At 45.0% G+C, this 21555-nt stretch overlaps 1 pseudogene; it reads left to right on the top strand.

Annotated features, from left to right (window-relative positions):
* Positions 1 to 1650: 1650 nt before the first annotated feature.
* Positions 1651 to 21555, top strand: part of LOC113897520 — a 38050-nt pseudogene continuing 18145 nt past the window's right edge.

Below are 21555 nucleotides of genomic sequence, written 5' to 3'. Positions count from 1 at the left end.
CTGTACAACCACCATACCCTTCCTTTCCTTTGGTTTTATTTTTTAAGATTTATTTGTTTTTTTATTTGGCTGCGCCAGGTCGACCTTCACTGAAGCAAGCCAGATATTTAGCCACAGCATGCAAACTCTTCATTGTGGCATGGGAGATCTAGTTCTTGGATCAGGGATGGAACCTGGGCCTCCTTCTTAAGGAGTGTCCAGTCTTAGCCACTGGACCACCAGGAAGCCCCTGTTTTGTGTTTAGATGAAGATGGTATCTAAGGTGATTTCTTGGGCCATTTCAGTCACTGACTCAGTTTCCTGAGTTTCTCCAAAGCATGCATGAGGTGCACATTATTAAACTGGTTTGCAAAACAAGTAAAGGTAGTTCATACTACAACACTGTATGCTTACAAATATGTAAATGGTAAATGGCATGTTACTTATTTTTAATTACTATGGGGAAAAAGAATGTAATATTGGTACATGTTACAAAATGAATAAACATTAAAAACATCTTTAGTGAAAAAATCCACATAGAAAAGGCAACCCAGATCCCATATTCACCATGTCTGCTTTACATCCACTAAGTTTGTCCAAATGTCTGAAAATCTCCGTAACAGTCTAAAAAAATATTGGATGAGGATGGGAAAAAAGATATTTTCATACAATTGGACAATTGCTGAAAGTGGAAGTGCGGCTGTGGATTACATTATAATGTAGAAACTATATGATTTCCTGATTTTGGAGATTATGTGCTGGTTCCACAGGAGAACGTGCCCACTTTGGATAAAACGCATGGAGTATTTTAGGTGATGTGGCAACTGTAAGCATTTTTTTTTTTACCATTATTAAGAGTTTCCTGCACATTTTAAGTTACTGAAAAGTAAATTATTTTTCAAAACAACCATGTCAATACCACAAAAGAAAATCAGATCAGACAGGCTTGAAACTTTCTTATAGAGGCCAAGACTTACCCAGATGAAGTTCAAGGGAAGTTGTGATGCTCATTACCCTTGAAGGAGTCCACATGGAATTTACAAATAAAATTTCCCACATAACTTCACATAAAGTTGTTAGAATACATTCAGTAAAGTTGAATAATTTGGGATCAATTTACAATCATATAAAATACTACAGTTTATAATCTAAATCAATATATGAAAATCAGTTGTGTTTCTATATACTAGTAACAATCAGAAACAAAAATTAAGAAAAAACGTAACCAAGGACATAGAAGACCAGTAGTTAGAAAACTAGAAAGCACTGATAAAGAAATCAAAGAAAACATAAATAAACAGAAAAATATTCCATGCTCATGCACTGGAAAAATGAGTTATTAAAATGTCCATTCCAACCAAAGCCATCAGCAAATGCACTGCACTCAAAATATAATATCCAATGGCATTTTTCATAGAAATAGAAATATTCCTAATAATATTCTGAAACAACTAAGGACCCTGAACAGCCCAAAAGACTCTGAGAAAGAAGAATGAACCTGGAGGCAACTTCCTCTCTGACTTCAAACTACATCACGGAGGTGTAGTAACCACAACAGTAAGGAACTGGCGCAAACACAGGCACAGGGACTCAAGGAAAGAATAGAGAGCCCAGGAATAAAGCCACATGTATGTGGACAGTTCATGAAAATCAAGCCAAGAACGTGCAAAGATGAAAGGACAATCCTTTCAAGAAACAGTGACAGGAAAACTGGCCACCTACACCAAAGAACATCACTGGGCATCCTCTAGATCATCTAACAGAAATCTAACTAAACACTCACCATTTGGCACATGGAGCTCTTCCCCCTTCCAGCCCCCCGAGTTCTCTGAGATGGACCTCCGGTCAGTGCTCAGCTGGACACAGGAAACGTCTACTTCATCCTCATTTTTCCCTCTTGCAGCGCCCCCTTGCTGGTGGGCACTGAGGCAACCCCCCTCCTCTCAGCCTGGATGCAGCCCCGTTACCCAGGAACCCGAGCCCTGATGGTGCTGAGGAGACAAAGCTCCCACCAGCTGGTCACCGAGCTGAGTCTGAAGGCAAACATCCTGTCCCCACAGGTCAGAGGGGGGGTTGGCACCCCAAGCAGGCCACCAGAGAAGAGCGGGCAGCCCCACGCTCACAGACCCCAGAGGGCTCACCCAGAACCAGCTTTGCTGTGAGCACTCAGACTGGAAACCCAAACTGAAATGGAGCCAAAAATCTCCATGACCCTGCTCAACACACGGCCAGGGAACAATTGATTAAAACTGATTAAAAACCATATGGAATGAAAGGAAAATAAACACAAACTTTGCAACTGACACCACATTTCAATTAAAAACTATTAACATTTTAGAAAACAAAAAAAGATCTACATGACCTTGAGTCTGGTGATGAGTTCTAAAGCACAACAAAAAAGCCAATATACAAAATGTTTTAAATAAATTAATTAAAACACTGACTTTTAAAAATGTATACATTCACTCTGTAGAGGACCTTGCTCAAGAAAACCACAGGACAAAGCGTTAGGGGAACCACTAACCAAAACCACCCGCCCGTCCTTGCCGGGCACCAGAGAAACCACCTGCAGGAGTTGTCTTACAACAGGAGGTCCTGGGTAAGAACAAGGAACTAAGAAGCCACCACCAACCAGAATTCAGGAAAGGTCAAAGGAGACAGGAGACTCCAACCCGCAGGTCTTACCAACCTCCCAGGGTCCTCCTTGCAGAATCCACCTTGGATGAGTGATGCATCTGCCACCGGGAAGGACCCCAGTTCAGAATGACTGGCCAGAGACAAACCAGAAACTAACCCAGTGCCCCTAAAACCTGAGACTGTGAGCCACGTGGCAGAGCAGTTCTCTCAGCTTCCCTCACCCTCTTGCCCTCCACCCAGGCAGCCCTTCCCAATAAAACCTCTAGCTTTGATAGTACACGTCTCCTCAGACAATTCATTTCCAAGTGTCAGACAAGAGCCCGCTCTCAGGCCGTGGAAGGGGTCCCCCCTTCCTGCATCAAAACCACAAACCAGGAGAAAATATCTTCCAAATGTGTATCTGTGCAGAAGGAAATGGCACCCACTCCAGTATTCTTGTCTGGGAAATCCCATGGACAGAGGAGCCTGGCGGGCTACAGTCCAACAGCAGGGCATTTTTGAAGAGAGGAAACAGTCCCAGGAAAGTTGAGGAGCTCACCAAAGGCCCCAAAGCTTTCAATGGCACAGCCAGAACTGTGGCTGAGCACTCCCAGCTCCCAGGCCTCTTGATACTGGCCTCTCTCACCAGATACAGGTGTGTGGCAAACTAGAATCTAAAACATGGCTGAGGGCTTCCCTGCTGGCTGAGTATTAAAGAATCTTCATGCCAATGCAGGAGACGTAGGTTGGATCCCTGTCCATGCTGTGGAGCAGCTAAGCCCATGCACCACAACCACTGAGCCTGTGTTCTAGATCCCGGAAGCTGCAACTACTGAGCCCATGAGCCCCAGAGCCTGTGTCCCACAACAACAGGAGCCACCAGTGAGAAGCCCATGCACCACAACTAGCGTAGCCCCTGCTCGCCAGAACTAGACAAAAGCCCACACAATGAAGGCCCAGCACGGCCAAACATTAATAATTTAAAAAAACGCATATCTGATAAAGAATTTGTACTTAAATTATACCAAGAACTCTAGAGCAAACAAACCCATTAATAATTGGTAAAGACACTACACCTCTTGTATTTAGACAACAGCTTTGAAACACTGTGTTCAAACAAAAACTAGCATAAAATAATGCACAGTAGCTTTATTCTGGGTTAAAAATTGGTTAAAAACTGAAAGACATCAGAATGTTCTTCTGTAAATGAATTAATAAGCAAATTAGGGCACATATACATCAAGGGGAGCAGAATATGCAACCCCAAGTTGTGTCTTTTTGACATCAGCATAATTCTGGACTGACATTTAAAAAACAACAGATCCAGGAGAATGTTTGAAACTGCCCTTATAGGAATTAAATTTACATTTATTAGGGAAATCTCTACTTGTAAGGCTCTCTCCACCTGTGTACCAGAAATGGAAGGATAACTAAGTCTTCAGAGAAGCTAGTCCATGGAGATGGCCTGGATGTAAATCTGCATAATATCCAGACCCTTGTTTACTGTGCTTTGCCTCCAAACCTCCCAAATCATTCCACCGCCACCCCTCATATCTTTCTTTTGTTCTTAGCTAAAGATAGCACATAAGTTACAGGCTTGGGCCATTTCAGGTTTTCCTAGGTACCTTACAAGCATATAGGGGGTATGCATGGTAATAAGCTTCTGTTTTCTTCCAGTTCATCTGCCTTTCATTGTGGGGGAAAGTCTCAATGAGGAAAACAGAAATATAAAGGGAACATTATTTTTCCTCCAATACACATGCCATGGAATAGCATTTGGAAATATAAAGGAATGAACCATCAAACCAAGCAAAAACCATGGATGAATCTTACATGTATATTGCTAAATGAAAGAATCCAGTCTACACACTAATGACCCCATTTATACAACATTCTGAAAAAGGCAAAACAGACTTAGAAAAAGATTATGAGGTAGGAGTTTCAATACTCCATCTGATACATTACAGATGAAATGGTTGGATGGCATCACCGACTTGATGGACGTGAGTTTGAGTAAGCTCCGGGAGTTGGTGATGGACAGAGAAGCTTGGCGGGCTGCAGTCCATGGAGTCGCAAAGAGTCAGACACAACTGAGCGACTAAACTGACATTACAGATGAATATCTACCACTGTGCATTTGTATAAACCCATAGAGCCTTAGACCTCAATTAGTAAATCATAATCTATTCAAATTTAGTTATTTAGGACATGAGAGTGTCACAGAATGAAACACAGAATGCAGCAGAGTCTAAATGACTTAGAAATGCATGGAAAAAACTCATTCTTTGTTGGTGGCAGGGACGGCATAGGCTGACGAAAGCTGAAGCACCAGCAGGTCCTGAGGATCTTTGCTCAAAGAAAGCCAGAACTGGGAAGATAAAGGGCACAGCAGGTCCCCACCCCGTTCCAGTCCTCTTGCTTCCCAGCCCGCTCTCTGGGCCTGGAGGAGGGTCCTCTCCGACTGGTCCGGTGTGGACACATGGGCAGTGTCACTGCGTGGTGACAGCCGGGCACACAGGGCCCCTGGGTCACATGCAGCTGCCCAGGGCTTCCAGGAGCCCATGTGCAAGCACCGGGACAGACATCTGACACACAGACTCACCACCTAAAATGGAAACACCTGGTTCCTGGGAATCTGGAATTTACCTTTTTTAAGGCCCTTACCTTGGCCCTCGCCCTTCTGGGCTGCTGTGTCTCCTCCTGACTCCTCCCCCTGAGACGTGTGGCTCACAGGAGCATCCCCAGGACCTGAGCTACTCAGCAGCTCCCACTGTGGTCCAGCCTCTCAGAGGGGCTGCTCCACCGCCCGTTGTAAACAGGGGAACTCGCCGTGGAAAGGCCCCCAGCGCGACGGTCAGGAGACAGCTGCGCAGGGACGGCCACGCCCACGCCGCCGGGGCCACTGGGTTCACGGACTCTGTTTTCCTAGTAAGGGCCTCAGAGATCCCCTTGGTCCTTTCTGGAAGTGTTCTGGAATGGGAGTGCAGGAAGCTAGCACACACTTTCCATATTCGTGTCCTGCAATGCGGCTCAAGCCTTTCCCCTTCACGACCACACTGGCAATATCAGGAGTCACTTAAATCGTTTTTCCGTTTAGTTGCTCTGATTAACTCCAAGGACCACATGCCTACACGCATCTCTAACTGGAGCATGCAGGGCCCCAGTTCCAGGCACGGGGGACGCAAAACAGAGTGTCTGTGATACAGCTTCCCGGGGCATCATGTTTATTCCCGGTGCTTTAGAAGGACACCCATTCAGCCTGAACTAACCCCACAATGTCCCAAAGCCGAAACACCAATGGGTCCTGAGGAGACCCATCTCCTTCAGCCTGAAGTGAACCCCACAATGTCCCAAGGCCAAAACCTGAGCAGGTCCTGAGGAGACCAGACTCCCTGTCTTCCTGAACTGAGTCCCACAATGTCCCAAAGCTGAAGCCCCAATGGGTCCTGAGGAGACCAGACTCCAGTCAGCCTGAACTGAACCCCACAGCGTCCCAAAGCTGAAGCCCCAATGGGTCCTGAGGAGACCAGACTCCCGTCAGCAGCCACACACAGCCAGAAGCTCAGGCAGAGCAGGAATTCCGCCTGGGGTGCGGGTGGGTCGGGGAGGCGGGCTCCTCGCCCCGGGCCAGCCAACGGGAACTGCAGCTCAAGCCTCCCTCACTCGCGCAGGTACAGCTAAGTGGAGACTCGGCCTCTCGGGGCAGTTCTGCTTAGGTCCATTAAACTATGGAAATTCAAACTGAAATATTGCCAATATCCAAAACTTCTCCAAAATAGTTAAGGAATAATTAACTTGAAACTGTATAGAATGAAATGTAGTCACCAAATTTATTAACAGACATTTAAATTTTGAAACTATCAAAATTGTGGACATAAACATAGAAAATCTACATGACCCTGGGTTTGGCCTGTATATCATGAGCTTTGAGTTTTAACACACAAGCTGTCAGTCCACAAAAGAAAAATATTGTGGACTTTATAGAAATAAATATGTCTATTCTGAAAGACCTCATTCAAAAAATCAAAATACAAGCTACAAACTGGGAGAAAATATTTGCAAAATTCATATTTGATACAGGATTTGGACACAAAATAGACAAAGACCTCTTGAACGACCCTATAAACAATAAGTAAGGATCTGAACAGACACCCAGCCAAAAAATGTTATACAGATAGTACAAAACACGTAATCTGAAGAGGAGAAAAGAGCTGACAAATGCAAATGGTGGGGGCCAGGCTCCTCGCTGCAGGACTGGGAAGTTACAGATAAGCAAAGAACAAGAGGACGAAGCTGAGCCCCTGACCACCACTCCTTATGGCTCTGAGTTGTGTCCGACAGGACCACCATCACCTGCACGTAGGTGCTATAACCCACCTGCCCCCTCTGGCCTTTCCCCTTCCTCCCTGCGATGATTCCAGTGACATTTCCAGCCTGCACCCCTCTGTTACCTCACCAACCAGAGAACCATGCACCAGTGAATCACATACTCTGTGACACCACCACCACCCTCCCCACCACCGTGTGGCCCATAAAACTGCTTTCCTGAAGCCCTTCAGGGATTTCAGGGTTTAGAGCACGAGTTACTGTCTCCACGTATTGGTGCCTTTACAATTAATGCTGCACTTTCCTTTACTGCACCTGGTGTCAGGCGACTGGCTTTACTGCACTCAGGTATGTGGACTCAAGTTTGGCTCAGTAACACAGAAGCCTCCCAGGTTCCCAGTTCCTTGTGCCCCAGGGACTGTGAGCTCCTTCTCCAGGGCATATGGCCAACCCCCACACTAATTCCCCTCTACACCCACAGCCCTGGCCCAAGCCTAATCCCTCCATCAGGCCCTACAAAGCTCCCTGCCCTCATGGTGTGTCTCACATCCCACACAACATGGTCTTTTTGAAGCCTGAACAAGACCATGCCCTGCTCCTCCCTGTGATTCCCCTCACCTGAAGAAGCCAGGCCTGATCCATTCCAGGTGACTCCAGGATCCTCATTCTCTCCAGACCCCACCTGTGTGGCCGCTGTCTGTGCCTGTCCAAATGGGCCTATGGTGATCTCCTAAAATGAGGCTTATTTTATATACAGATAATGGGGTGAATGGTGGCCCCAAAAGATGTGTCCCCCCCAGAACACAGGAGCAGGGCCATATCTGGGAAAAGAGTCTTTATAGATGTAGTTAAGAATCTCAAGGTAAGGTCATCTAGGGTTAGGGTGACCTTCAATCCAACTGACAGAGTTCTTATAAGAGATGAAAGAGGACACAGATGAGAAGCCTCGTGAAGATGGAGGCAGAGATGGGAGGGAGGGGGCCACAAGCCCCAGGACCCCTGGAGCCCCAAAGCTGGAAAAGGCAGGAAGAACCCTATCCTGGAGCCTCTGGAGGGACCTCAGCCCTGTGCCACCTTGATCTTAGGTGTCTGGTCTCCAGGACTGGGGGAGGATGAACTCCTGTTGTTTTAAATCACCCAACATGTGGTCGTCTGTTAGAGAAGCCACAGAGAACTCACACAGGTCCTGCTCTGTAGGATCCTAGAAGTGTGGGTCTCACTAAAGGCAGATGGAGGCTGGATTTCAGAACCCTTAGAGTCAGCACTGGGCCCTGAGAAATGCTAAAGCAGTGGCTGGACCCCAAAATGTTGAGGGGTCAAGTCTGAACCCTGTCCCTAGGGGTACTGGCTACAGGTTCTTAGAGGTTCTTACACCTGGTCACATGGTGTAGTAAGTATCTAGTCCTGACTGAGGACATATAATGTCACTGTTCACATTGCTCATTAAGAACCCGCCAGTTACACAGGTGAAAACCCAATTAGGATGCTCGCTACACCAATGAGCAATTCTGAAGATGGTCAGGGATGCGGACTTTAGTGCAGACAACAGCCTTTATATTCTCCCACCCTTCCTCCACACTCCTGACGCCCTCCTCCACTCTTCCGACCCCCCCCCACCCTCCTAAGCCCCCACCCCAACTCCCACAAGGAGGGTCCTCAGTGGGAAGCTGGGGGACCATGCAGAGGCATCGTGAAGTAAATTCTGCCTGATCCCCAGGCTAGCTGCTCCTAAACATTCTCCACCCATCCCAGTTAAAATACTCGAATATGTGCAAAGAAAATTAGAGATACGAAGGGAACATTTCACGCAAAGATGGGCTCAATAAAGGACAGAAATGGTATGGACCTAACGGAAGCAGAAGATATTAAGAAGAGGCTGCAAGAATACACAGAACTATACAAAAAAGATCTTAATGACCCAGATAACCATGATGATTTGATCACTCACCTAGAGCCAGACAGCCTAGAGTGTGAAGTCAATTGGGCCTTAGGAAGCATCGCTATGAACAAAGCTAGTGAAGCTGATCGAATTCCAGCTGAGCTATTGGAAATCTTGAAAGATGATGCTATGAAAGTGCTGCAATCAATATTCCAGGAAATTTGGAAAACTCAGCAGTGGTCACAGGACTGGAAAAGTCAGTTTTCATTCCAATCCCAAAAAGGGCAATGCCAAAGAATGTTCAAACTACCACACAGCTGCACTGATTTCACATGCTAGCAAAGTAACGCTCAAAATTCTCCAAGTGAGGCTTCAACAGTCCATGAACCAAGAACTTCCAGATGTTCAAGCTGGATTTAGAAAAGGCAAAGGTACCAGAGATCAAATTGCCAACATCCTTTGGATCATAAAAAAGCAAGAGAAACCCAGAAAAACATCTACTTCTGCTTCACTGACTATGCTAAAGCCTTTGACTGTGTGAATCACAACAAAATGTGGAAAATTCTTAAGCAGATGGGAATACAAGACCACCTTATCTGCCTCCTGCAAAACTTTATCCCGGTCAAGAAGCAACAGTTAGAACTGGATGTGGATCACTGGACTGATTCCAAATTGGGAAAGAAGTATGTCAAGACTATATAGTGCCACCCTGCTTATTTAACTTAGATTCAGAGTACATCGAGAGAAATGCCGGGCTGGATGAAGCACAAGCTGGAATCAAGATTGCCAGGAGAAATATCAATTAAACAGAGATGCAGATGACACCACCCTTATAGCAGAAAGTGAAGAGGAACTAAAGAGCCTCTAGATGAAAGTGAAAAAGGAGAGTGAAAAAGTAGGCTTAAAAGTCAACATTCAAAAAACTAAGATCAGGGCATCCAGTCCCATCACTTCATGGCAAATATATGGGGAAACAATGGAAACAGTGAGAGACTTTATTTTCTTGGGCTCCAAAATCACTGCACATGGTGACTGCAGCCATGAAATTAAAAGACACTTGTTCCGTGGAAGAAAAGCTATGACCAACCTAGACAGTATATCAAAAAGCCGAGACATTACTTTGCTGACCGAGGTCCATCTAGTCAAAGCTATGGTTTTTCCAGTAGTCATGTATGGATGTGAGAGTTGGGCCATAAAGAAAGCTGACTGCCAAAGAATTGATGCTTTTGAACTGTGGTGTTGGAGAAGACTCTTGAGAGTCCCTTGGACTGCAAGGAGATCCAACCAGTCATTCCTAAAGGAAATCATTCCTGAATAGTCATTGGAAGGATTGACGCTGAAGCTGACGCTCCAAATCTTTGGCCTCCTGATGTGAAGAGCTGATTCTTTTGAAAAGACCCTGATGCTGGGAAAGATTGAAGGTGAGAGGAAAAGGGGATGACAGGATGAGATGGTTGATGGCATCATTGATTCGATGGACATGAGTTGAGCAAGCTCTGGGAGTTGGTGATGGACAGGGAAGCCTGGCCTGCTGCAGTTCATGGGGTCGCAAAGAGGCAGACATGACTGAGCCACTGAACTGAACTGAACTAGGGAACATTGAGAGAAAATCATGAGGTATCACACCACACTTATTAGGACTACTAAACTCCATATACATGACAATATCCACTGCTGGAGGATGAGGAACAAGAAATCTCCCTCACTGCTGGTGGGATGTATCTACGGCCACTTTATAACACAGCTGGGCAGTGTTTTTCAAAGCCAAAACACTGGATCCAACAATCATGTATTCAGTGTTATCAACTGCTTTGAAATTTTATCCCAAATTAAAACAAGGATGCAATTATGCACAGCAGCACTATTCATAATAGCTAAAAAATTGAAAAAAAATTAAGATATCCTTCAATTGATGAAAACATAAGCAAAGTGGGTTACATCCATGATAAGATGAGAATATGCCACCCCAATATATACCTCTCTGGCATAAGGATTATTTCAGTCTAACTTTTAAAAAAGAAAAAACAGAAATCTCATAAAACTAGCAACTGCCCTTTTGTGAAGGACATTTACAACAGAGAACTCTATATATTTAAGGGCTGTCCCTCTTTGCACTAGAAGTAGATGACGAGTAACTCTCAAGTAATTCTTATCAGTGGAGAGGTCCTGACTTAAATCTGCAACAATCATACATTTCTTTACTATGTTTGCATGATAACCTGTCACAACAGGCTTCCCCCTTTCCCCAAGGTCTTTCTTTTATTTTTCTCTAAAGAGCATACTTGAGGTTATGGCTTTGGACATTTCAGGGGGTGACTCAGGTTTCCTGGATAGTTCCCCTATATACAGGAGGTATAAAAGTTATTAAATGTCTGCTTTTCTCCTGGTGATGTCTCTAACTCACTGCTTTTATACAGGAACTGGAGAACGAGGCTGGGCTCCTGAAGGCCACTCCTTCTCATCTAAGTTGCTTCTATCAATGTTTCAGTGAAAAGGAAAAGAGAGAAATGATTGTCTTTTCTTTCCTGAGAACAAAGAAGATAAAGAGGACAGTGAGCAGGCCGGATCCCTCCCAGATTTTCCTTTACTGCTCCTAATCTGTACTCTGTAACTAAGTCTGCTTTTCTGCTCCCTAACTCTGCTTGAGCTACATCCTGCACCTATTCTCCTTTAACCCCATGCTACTCACACCTTGGTGCTTGCCTTTCCCACAGACCACCCCTTGTAGTTTTCCTTCTTTTTGCATTTCAGAAAGAAAGCAGCAGTGCAATGAACCAGAGATGAACAGACCTAATTACCGGGCTACCTGATACAAGCTCTGATTTTTGTAGGGGTTTACTGCTGTTGTTATTTTATAATTTCATTTATTTATTTATTGTCTATTTTTGGCTGCACTGGGTCTTTGCTGATGCGTGGACTTTCCTTTAGTTGAGGAGAGTGTGGGCTTCTCCTGGTTGCAGTGTGAAGGCTTGTCATTCAACTACTGAGCCTGTGCTCGAGAGCCTGGGAGCCACAACTGCTGAGTCCATGTGCTGCAACCACAGAAGCCCAAGCACCCTGAAACCTGTGCTCCACAACAAGAGAAGACACTGCAATGAGAAGCCCTCACAAGGAAGAGTAGCCCCCACTCACTGAAACTAGAGAAAACCCATGCACAGCCACAAAGACAGTTCAGCCAAAAATAGATAAATAAAATAAAGAAGTAAAATCAACATTTTAAAAAATTAAAGTAAAATAGAAAATCAACAAGGACCTACTGTATAGCACAGGCAACTACACTCAACATTTTGTAATAAATTATAAGGGGAATGATAGCAGAGTAGAAGGACGTGTGGTCATCTTCTCCTGCAAGAACCCCAAAATTGCAACTCACTTCGAAACAACAATTGACAGGAGAATGTTGGATCCCACCAAAAAAAAAGATATCCCATGTCCAAGGGCAAAGGAGAAGCCCAAACAAGATGGTAGGAGGGGCAAAATCACATTTAGAATCAAACCCCAGGCCCGCCAGAGACACTCGGAGGGCTCAAACAAAACCTTGTGTGCACCAGGACACAGAGGCCCCACAGAGACTGACCAGACCTGCCTTTGAGTGTTTGAGTGTCTCCTGCGGGGGCATAGGTCAGCAGTGGCCTGCCACACAAACAGGGGCTCTGGCTGCAGCAGACCTGGATCATGCAGCGTGTGGCATAAGCCCTCTTGGAGGTTGTCATTAGCCCCACCACAGAGCCACCGAGCACATGACCCACAGACTGCACAAAAATTATACAAAAGAAATTCCTGCACTGTTAAGAAAGTTCTAGGACCCACAACAGATTTCCCAACCTGGGGATCTGGCAAAGGGACTGAGAATCCCCAGGGAATTAGACATTGGAGGCCAGTGGGATTTGATTACAGAACTTCCATAGGACTGGGAAAAGAGACTCTTAGAGGGCACAAACAAAACCTTGTTGTGCACCAGGAGCCAGGAAAAAGGTGCAGCGTCCCCACAAGTGACTGAGTTAGACTTCCTTATGGGAGTCCAGGAGTCTGGTGGAAGCATGGGTCAACATTTTGGCCTCAGGCCAAACAACAGGGAGGGAATACAGCCTCCCCCATCAACAGAAAACTAGATTAAAGATTACTGAGCATGGCCCCACCCATCAGAACAAGACCCAGTTTCCCCTATAGTCATTGTCTCCCATCAGGAAGCTTCCATAACTCTCATATCCTTATTCATAAGAGGGCAGACAGAATGAAAACCACAATCACAGAAAACTAACCAAACTGATCACATGGACTACAGCCTTGTCTAACTCAAAGAAGCTATGAGCCAGGCTGTGTAGGGCCACCCAAGACAAACAGGTCATGGCAGAGAGTTCAGAGAAAACATGGTCCACTGGAGAAGGGAATGGCAAACCACTTCAGTATTCCTGTCTTGAGAACCCCATGAACAGTATGAAAAGGCAAAAAGATATGACACTGAGAAATGAACTCCCCAGGTTGGTAGGTGCCCAATATGCTACTGGACAAGAGTGGAGAAATAAGTCCAGAAAGAATGAAGAGATGGAGCAAAAGTGAAAACAGTGCCCAGTTGTGAAGGTGACTGGTGATGCAAGTCCAATGCCATAAAGAGCAATACTGCACAGGAACCCGGAATGTTGGGTCCACAATCACGGTAAACTGGATGTGGTCAAATAGGCGATTGCAAGAGTGAACACTGACAGTTTGGGAATCAGTGGACTAAAATGGCCTGGAATGGGTAAGTTTAATTCAGATGATCATTACATCTACTAGTGTGGGCAAGAATCCCTTAGAAGAAATGAAGTAGCCATAATAGTCAACAAAAGAGTCCAAAGTGCAGTACTTGGGTGCAATCTCAAAAATGACAGAATGATCTCTGTTCATCTCCAAGGCAAACCATTCAATATCACAGTAATCCAAGTCTATGCCCCAACCACTAATTCCAAAGTAGCTGAAGTTGAATGGTTCTATGAGGACCTACAAGACCTTCTAGAACTAATACCAAAAAAAAAAAAAGATGTCCTTTTCATCATAGGGGACTGGAATGCAAAATTAGGAAGTCAATCAGACTATACTACAAAGCTAAAGTCATCAAGACAGTATGGTACTGCCACAAAGACAGAAATATAGATCAATGGAACAAAACAAAAAGCCCAGAGATGACTCCACACACCTATGGACACCTTATCTTTGACAAAGGAGGCAAAAATACACAATGGAGAAAAGACAATCTCTTTAACAAGTGGTACTGGGAAAACTGGTCAACTACCTGTAAAAGAATGAAACTGGAACACTTTCTAACACCATACACAAAAGTAAACTCAAAATGGATTAAATATCTAAATTTAAGACCAGAAACTGTAAAACTCCTAGAGGAAAACATAGGCAGAACACTCTCTGACATAAATCACAGCTAGATCCTCTATGACCCACCTCCCAGAGTAATGGAAATAAAAGCAAAAACAAACAAACAGGACCTAATTAAACTTCAAAACTTTTGCACAAGGAAAGAAACTATAAGCAAGGTGAAAAAACAGCCTTCAGAATGGGAGAAAATAACATCAAATGAAACAACTGACAAAGAATTAATCTCAAAAATATACAAGCAGTTCATGCACCTCAATATCAGAAAAATAAATGACCCAATCAAAAAATGGGCCAAAGAACTAAACAGACATTTCTCCAAAGAAGACACACAGATGGCTAACAAACACATGAAAAGATGCTCAACATCACTCCTTATTAGAGAAATGCAAATCAAAACCACAATGAGGTACCATTTCACACCAGTCAGAATGTCTGCTATCCAGAAGTCTACAAGCAATAAATGCTGGAGATGGTGTGGAGAAAAGGGTACCCTCTTACACTGTTGGTGGGAATGAAAATTAGTACAACCACTATGGAGAATATTGTAGAGATTCCTTAAAAACCTGGAAATAGAATGGACATATGACCCAGCAATCCCACTGCTGAGCATACACACTGAGGAAACCAGAACTGAGACACCCCTACCCCAATGTTCATTGCATCACTGTTTAGAGTAGCTAGGACATGGAGGCAACCTAGATATCCATAGGTAGATGAATGGATAAGAAACTTGTAGTACATATACACAATGGAATATTACTCAGCCATTAAAAAGAATACATTTGAGTCAGTTCTAATAAGGTGGATGAAACTGGAGCCTGTTATTCAGAGTGAAGTAAGTCAGAAAGAAAAACACCAATACGGTATATTAACACATATATATGGAATTTAGAAAGATGGTAACAACGACCCTATACACAACAGCAAAAGAGAGAAGGTGTAAAGAACAAACTTAAGGATTCTATGGGAAAAGGCAAGAGTGGGATGATATGACAGAATAGCATTGAAACATGCATATTACCCTATGTGAAACAGATGACTAGGCAAGTTCGATGCATGAAACAAGGCACTCAAAGCTGGTGTACTGTGACAACCCAGAGGGGTGGGATGGGGAGGGAAGTTGGGGGGGGTGGTGCTTTGGGACAGGGGGACACATGTACACCCATGGCTGACTCATGTCAATGTATGGCAAAAACCACCATAATAATGTAAAGTAATCAGCCTCCAATTAAAATAAATATCTATATATATATATATATATATATTTTTTTTTTAAGTAGGAAGTCAAGAGACACCTGGAGTAACAGGCAAGTTTGGCCTTGGAGTACAAAATGAAGCAGGGCAAAGTTTAACAGAGTTTTGCAAAGAAAACACACTGGTCATAGTAAACACCATCTTCCAACAACCCAAAAGAAGACTCTAAACATGGATATCATGAGACGGTCAATAGCAAAATCAGACTGATTATGTTGTTTGCAGCCAAAGATGGAGAAGCTCTATACAGTCAGCAGAAACAAGACCAGGAGCTGACTGTGGCTCATATCATGACCTCCTCATTGCAAAATTCAGACTTCAGTTGAAGAAAGTAGGGGAAACCCCTGGGGCATTCAGGAATGACCTAAATCAAATCCCTTATGATTATACAGAGGAAGTGAAAAATAGATTCAATGGATTAGATCTGATAAACAGAGTGCCTGAAGAACTATGTACAGAGGTTCCTAACATTGTATAGGAGGCCATGATCAAAACTATCCACCAAAATGAAATGCAGAAAGGCAAAAGGGTTGTCTAAGGAGACCTTACAAATAGCTGAGAAAATAAGAGAAGCTAAAGGAAAAGGAAAAAGATATACCCATTCGAATGCAGAGTTCCAAAGAATAGCAAGGAGATATAAAAAAAACCTCTTAAGTGAACAATGCAAAAAAAAAATAGAGGGAAAAAAGAGAATGGGCAAGACTAGAGATCTCTTTAAGAAAATTAGAGATACCAAGGGAACATTTCATGCAAAGATGGGCACAGTAAAGGACAGAAATGGTATGGACCATTTCTGAAGCAATAGATATTAAGAAGAGGTGGTAAGAATACACAGAACTATAGAAAAAAGATCTTAATGACCCAAATAATCACCATGGTGATATCACTCACCTAGAGCCACACATCCTGGAATGTGGTGTCAAATGGGCCTGAGGAAGCATCACTATGAACAAAGCTAGTGGAGGTGATAGAATTCCAACTGAGAAATCTTAAGTCCTAAAAGATGATGCTTTTAAAAGTGCTGCACTCAATATGCCAGCAAATTTGGAAAACTCAGCAGTGGCCACAGGACTGGAAAAGGTCAGTTTTCATTCCAACTCCAAAGAAAGGGACTGCCAAAGAATGTTCAAACTATTGCACAATTGTGCTCATCTCACATGCTAGCAAAGTAATGCTCAAAATTCTCCAAGTGAGGTTTCAACATATGTGAACCAAGAACTTCCACATGGTCAAGCTGGATTTAGAAAAGTCAGAGGAACCAGAGATCAAAATGCCAACATCAACTGGATCATAGAAAAAGCAAAAGTCCAGAAAAACATCTACCTCTGCTTTATTGACTACGCCAAAGCCTTTGACTGTGTGGATCACAACAAACTCTTGGAAAATTACCAAAAGATGGGAATACCAGACCACCTTACCTGCCTCCTGATAAATCCATATGAAGGTCAAGAAGCAACAGTTAGAGCCATACATGGAACAACGGACTGGTTCTAAATCGGGAAAGGAGTACATCAAGGCTGTATACTGTCACCATTTACTTAATTATGTGCAGAGTACACCATGCAAAATGCCAAGCTGGATGAAGCATAAGCTGGAATCAAGATTGCCGAGAGAAGTATCAATAACCTCAGATATACAGATGACACCATCCTTATGGCAGAAAGTGAAGCAGAACCAAAGAGCCTCTTGATGAAAGTGAAAGAGGAGAGTGAAAACCTGGCTTAAAACTTAACATTCAGAAAATGAAGATCAAGGCATTCATTTCCATCACTTCATGGCAAATAGATGGAGAAACCATTGAAACAGTAACAGACTTTATTTTCTTGGGCTCCAAAATCACTGCAGATAGTGACTGCAGCCATGAAATTCAAAGACGCTTGCTCCTTGGAAGAAAAGTTATGACCAACCTAGACAGCATATTAAAAAGCAGAGACATTACTTTGCCGACAGAGGTCCATCTAGTCAAAACTATGGCTTTTCCAGTAGTCATGTATGGATGTGAGAGTTGGACTATAAAGAAAGCTGAGCACTGAAGAATTGATGCTTTTGAACTGTGGTGTTGGAGAAGACTCTTGAGCGTCACTTGGATTGCAAGGGGATCCAACCAGTCCATCCTAGAGGAAATCAACCCTGAATATTCATTGGAAGGACTGATGCTGAAGCTGAAGCTCCAATACTTTGGTCACCTGATGCGAAGGACTGAATGGAAAGGACCCTGATGCTGGGAAAGATTGAAGGAAGGAGGAGAAGGGGATGACAGAGGATGAGGTGGTTAGATGGCATCACCAATCATTGGACATGAGTTGAGCAAGCTCTGGAAGTTACTGATGGACAGGGAAGCCTGGCATACTGCAGTCCATGGAATCACAAAGAGTCAGACATGACTGAGTGACTGAAAGAACTGAACTGATAAGGGGAAAGAACATGAAGGAGAATAGATATCTGTATCTATATCAAGATTAGATATCTATATCTATACCAGACCAGCTGTAATGTAAGGGATGCTAATGGTGACTGGTTCTGACTCTCAAGACTTCAGTCAACTGAAGCTTGGGGTGTGCCACAGACCAAGACCCTTAATGAACATGCCTGTAAAGGTAACGTGTTAGACACTCACTCATGTCTGACTCTTTGTAACCCCATGGACCACCAGGCTCCTCTGTCCATGGGATTCTCCAGGCAAGAATACTGGAGTGGACTGCCACACCCTCCTCTGGGGATCTTCCCCACTTAGGGATTGAACCCAGGTCTTCTACTGTGGTCAGACTGTTTACCATCTGAGCCACCACGGAAGCCTGAACATGCCTGTACCCATAGATTAAAGCTTCCTCAAATTTGGGGTTTAGAGAGATACTGCTCTGGAAAGCTCCATGGTGTTCTCCATAGCTCTGCAAGTAATACACTTTTCCTTCCCATGAGCTTTGGCTGGGTTGTATCTTCTGGCTCAACACCCACCAAGAGGTTAACTCACTTTCTGGTAACATTTTTCCATCCAGACTCCCAACCACCACTTGATACTAAATATACAGTCACTTGTCTTGCTTCCAATACATCGAAATCACATTATTTTTCTGTGAGCAAAGCTAGCTAAGGGCCAGAAACAGTGGCCCTATTTTATCTTGTGAAACCAGTAGGTGTCAAGCAAACTCAGCTCTGTGGATCCTTTGTCCTCCAGCTCTGTGCCTCCTTTTCCAAAAAACACTTGCAAGGCTTTGAGGTTTGATTTATGCCTCATTTCTGAAGGCTTTTTATACCTACATTAAACATGCAGATGACTCATCAGTGCCACTGCTACTTTCAGGTTAAAAATCCTCCAAGTTTTTTCTAACATATTTACTTATTGCGTTATGTTTAAATCTTTGCCTAAATGTTGTCTATCTTGTGTCTCATTAGAATGTAGTTAATTACACCGTTTTCCCCTGAATAATAGAGTACTCACCACATAGAAGGCAGTGGCACCCCACTGCAGTACTCTTGCCTGGAAAATCCCATGGACGGAGGAGCCTGGTGGGCTGCAGTCCATGGGGTCGCTAAGGGTCGGACAGGACTGAGCGACTTCACTTTCACTTTTCACTTTCATGCATTGGAGAAGGAAATGGCAACCCACTCCAGTGTTCTTGCCTGGAGAATCCCAGGGACGGGGGAGCCTGGTGGGCTGCCGTCTATGGGGTTGCACAGAGTCGGACACGACCTAAGTGACTTAGCAGCAGCACCACACAGAGCTCTTGCCAAAACTGGATTTGACAAGGTAGGGCACAGGTGGGCCTAGGTGAAAGTCCTGGAGCACGACTACAGTCTGGTGGAGCCGAGATTCCAGGTGAGGGCACTGGATGGAAACATCCAGCCTGAGAACAATCCGCCCACTTGAGGATCCAGGCCTAAGAGGCCACGCGTGCAAACAAGCAAAGGAAGTGGCCAAGATGCGCCTGCGCGCTGGAGGCTTCTTGACAGGCCCCCAGCGCAGCCAATTCTCGAGCGGTGGGGCGGGGCCTCCATTGCGCTCCGCACACTCCCGACGCCTATTGGCCAGACTGCCTCAGTCACAACGCCGATTGGTCGCTTGTGCCTAATAGGGTACAGGCAGGCTGCTGGCCCTTCATTTCGCCTCAGCGCTGGAGGACTGAACATCACCGAGCTACTAGCGCTTCCCAGGACAGGGTGGGCAGCGCGACAGGACAGCGGGGAGACTGATGGGTACGTTCCCTGTGCAACCCTCGTAAACCCTTAGCCTGATGGCTTCAAATTCCAGGGTAGGAGGCCCCAAAACCCATCAGCTTTGAGAAAGCTGGGTCCTAACCTGAAGGGGGCTTGCGTCTCATCAGCCACAAGGACTACAAGTCCCTTAACCCACAGAAACATTGAATCCCCTAATTCTGCGACCCTCAAATACCTAGAGTAACCCCAGTTCCCCTCAGCCTGAGGCACCCTAAAAATAGCACCCACAGAGAGACAAAATTTCCTTAACCTCGGAGACACTGAATACCTCAGCCTGGGAGCTCTTAAAACTTTTCCTCCTCAAGACCCTAACTATCCTGCCTGTCGGAGACCTAAAGCCCCTTAGTAAGAAACCCCCGATTTCCTCAGCTTCAAAGATCCCAAGTTCTCTCACCCTGCACATTCTACATCAGTAAAAAGATCCCCGGTCCCCTCTGTCTGAGGACCCCAGTTCCTTCTGCCTGTGGGACCCAGATCTCCTCAAGCCAAGCAACTTGTCCCTTAGACGTAGAACCCACGTTATGCCCATATTTTTCTGAGTCCCCAGGAGGAGATCCTCAAAACTCTTCTTGGAGAAATATTCCCTCTCCTACACTGGAACAGAGCCTTGATTTCAGCCTGACCCCAGTCCAGCAGTTACGGGCTTCCAGGTCTCCTCAGGACTCACTGTCACCCACAGACGTGTCCCTCCCAGGGCCTTTCTTCAGAGGGGCTGAACTGTAGGGGAACCAAAGAAACCAAATCTAATTGACATTAGGCTAGTCTGTCATAGCTAGTCAGGATCCATCCATCCCACCAATACTCTCACCCCAACTTTCCCCTCACCTTCCTGCCCTGGACACTCCACCCAAGGAAGACAGACCAGGCTCTGGACAGTGGTCTGGGCTATCTCAGCACCTTTCTTCCACAGGCACCTTGGCTTTGAGGCAGTCCCATGGCCATGAGGCCAAACAGGTCTCCAGAGGAGAGCACTGAGGGAGATGCTGGGAGAACAGAGTGGAAGCCCATGGTGAGAGGCAGAGGCAGCAAAGTCCACCTCTAAGCCAGCTCTATACGAAGGACATGGCACTGGTCCCTGAAGGACCACAGCCTGCTTGCCTGGGCAGCTGAGTGAACTCTGTGAATGTAACAGGGTGGGAATGCCTGGTCCTGTCTTAGATGGTGGGGTGGAGTGGGACAAAACAGGACACTAGCATCGTCAGCTGCTTTGTGTCCAGGGAGAATTAGGAAAATACTCAGTGTTTGTTCAGTTAACCAGAACACAGGTGGGAAGGAAAGTCTGCCTGCCTGTCTCACAGAAACCATCCAGTAGCTTCAGGCTGCTGCTGCTGCTGCTGCTAGGTCACTTCAGTCGTGTCCGACTCTGTGTGACCCCATAGACGGCAGCCCACCAGGCTACCCCGTCCCTGGGATTCTCCAGGCAAGAACACTGGAGTGGGTTGCCATTTCCTTCTCCAACGCATGAAAGTGAAAAGTGAAAGTGAAGTCGCTCAGTGGTGTCCGACTCTTTATGACCCCATGGACTGCAGCCTACCAGGCTCCTCCGTCCATGGGATTTTCCAGGCAAGAGTACTAGAGTGGGGTGCCATTGCTTTCTCCGAGCTTCAGGCTACTCCCTGCACAAAAGGTGGAGAGAAGGCCCAGCTCTAAGGTCTGACTTAGATTAGTAAATCACTGATGAAATCTATTATTTTCCTTAGGCCAAAGATGCTTTCAAAGACATCTCCATATACTTCTCCAAGGAAGAATGGGAAGAGATGGGAGAATGGGAAAAATCCAATATAGGAATGTGAAAAGGAACTATGAAGTGCTGATTACTATAGGTAACAGGAAGTGCTGGGTGCCTGTGAGCCTGGGAAACATGAAACAGGTCTTCACCCTCAGTGATTACTTGGCCCTCTCTTAGGTGGCTTCAT

The sequence above is a fragment of the Bos indicus x Bos taurus genome, chromosome 8 (genome assembly GCF_003369695.1).
Source record: "Bos indicus x Bos taurus breed Angus x Brahman F1 hybrid chromosome 8, Bos_hybrid_MaternalHap_v2.0, whole genome shotgun sequence".
NCBI classification, from domain to species: Eukaryota; Metazoa; Chordata; class Mammalia; order Artiodactyla; family Bovidae; genus Bos; species Bos indicus x Bos taurus.
The sequence above is the reverse complement of the archived record's forward strand: the minus strand, read 5'-3'. Positions and strand labels throughout refer to the sequence as shown.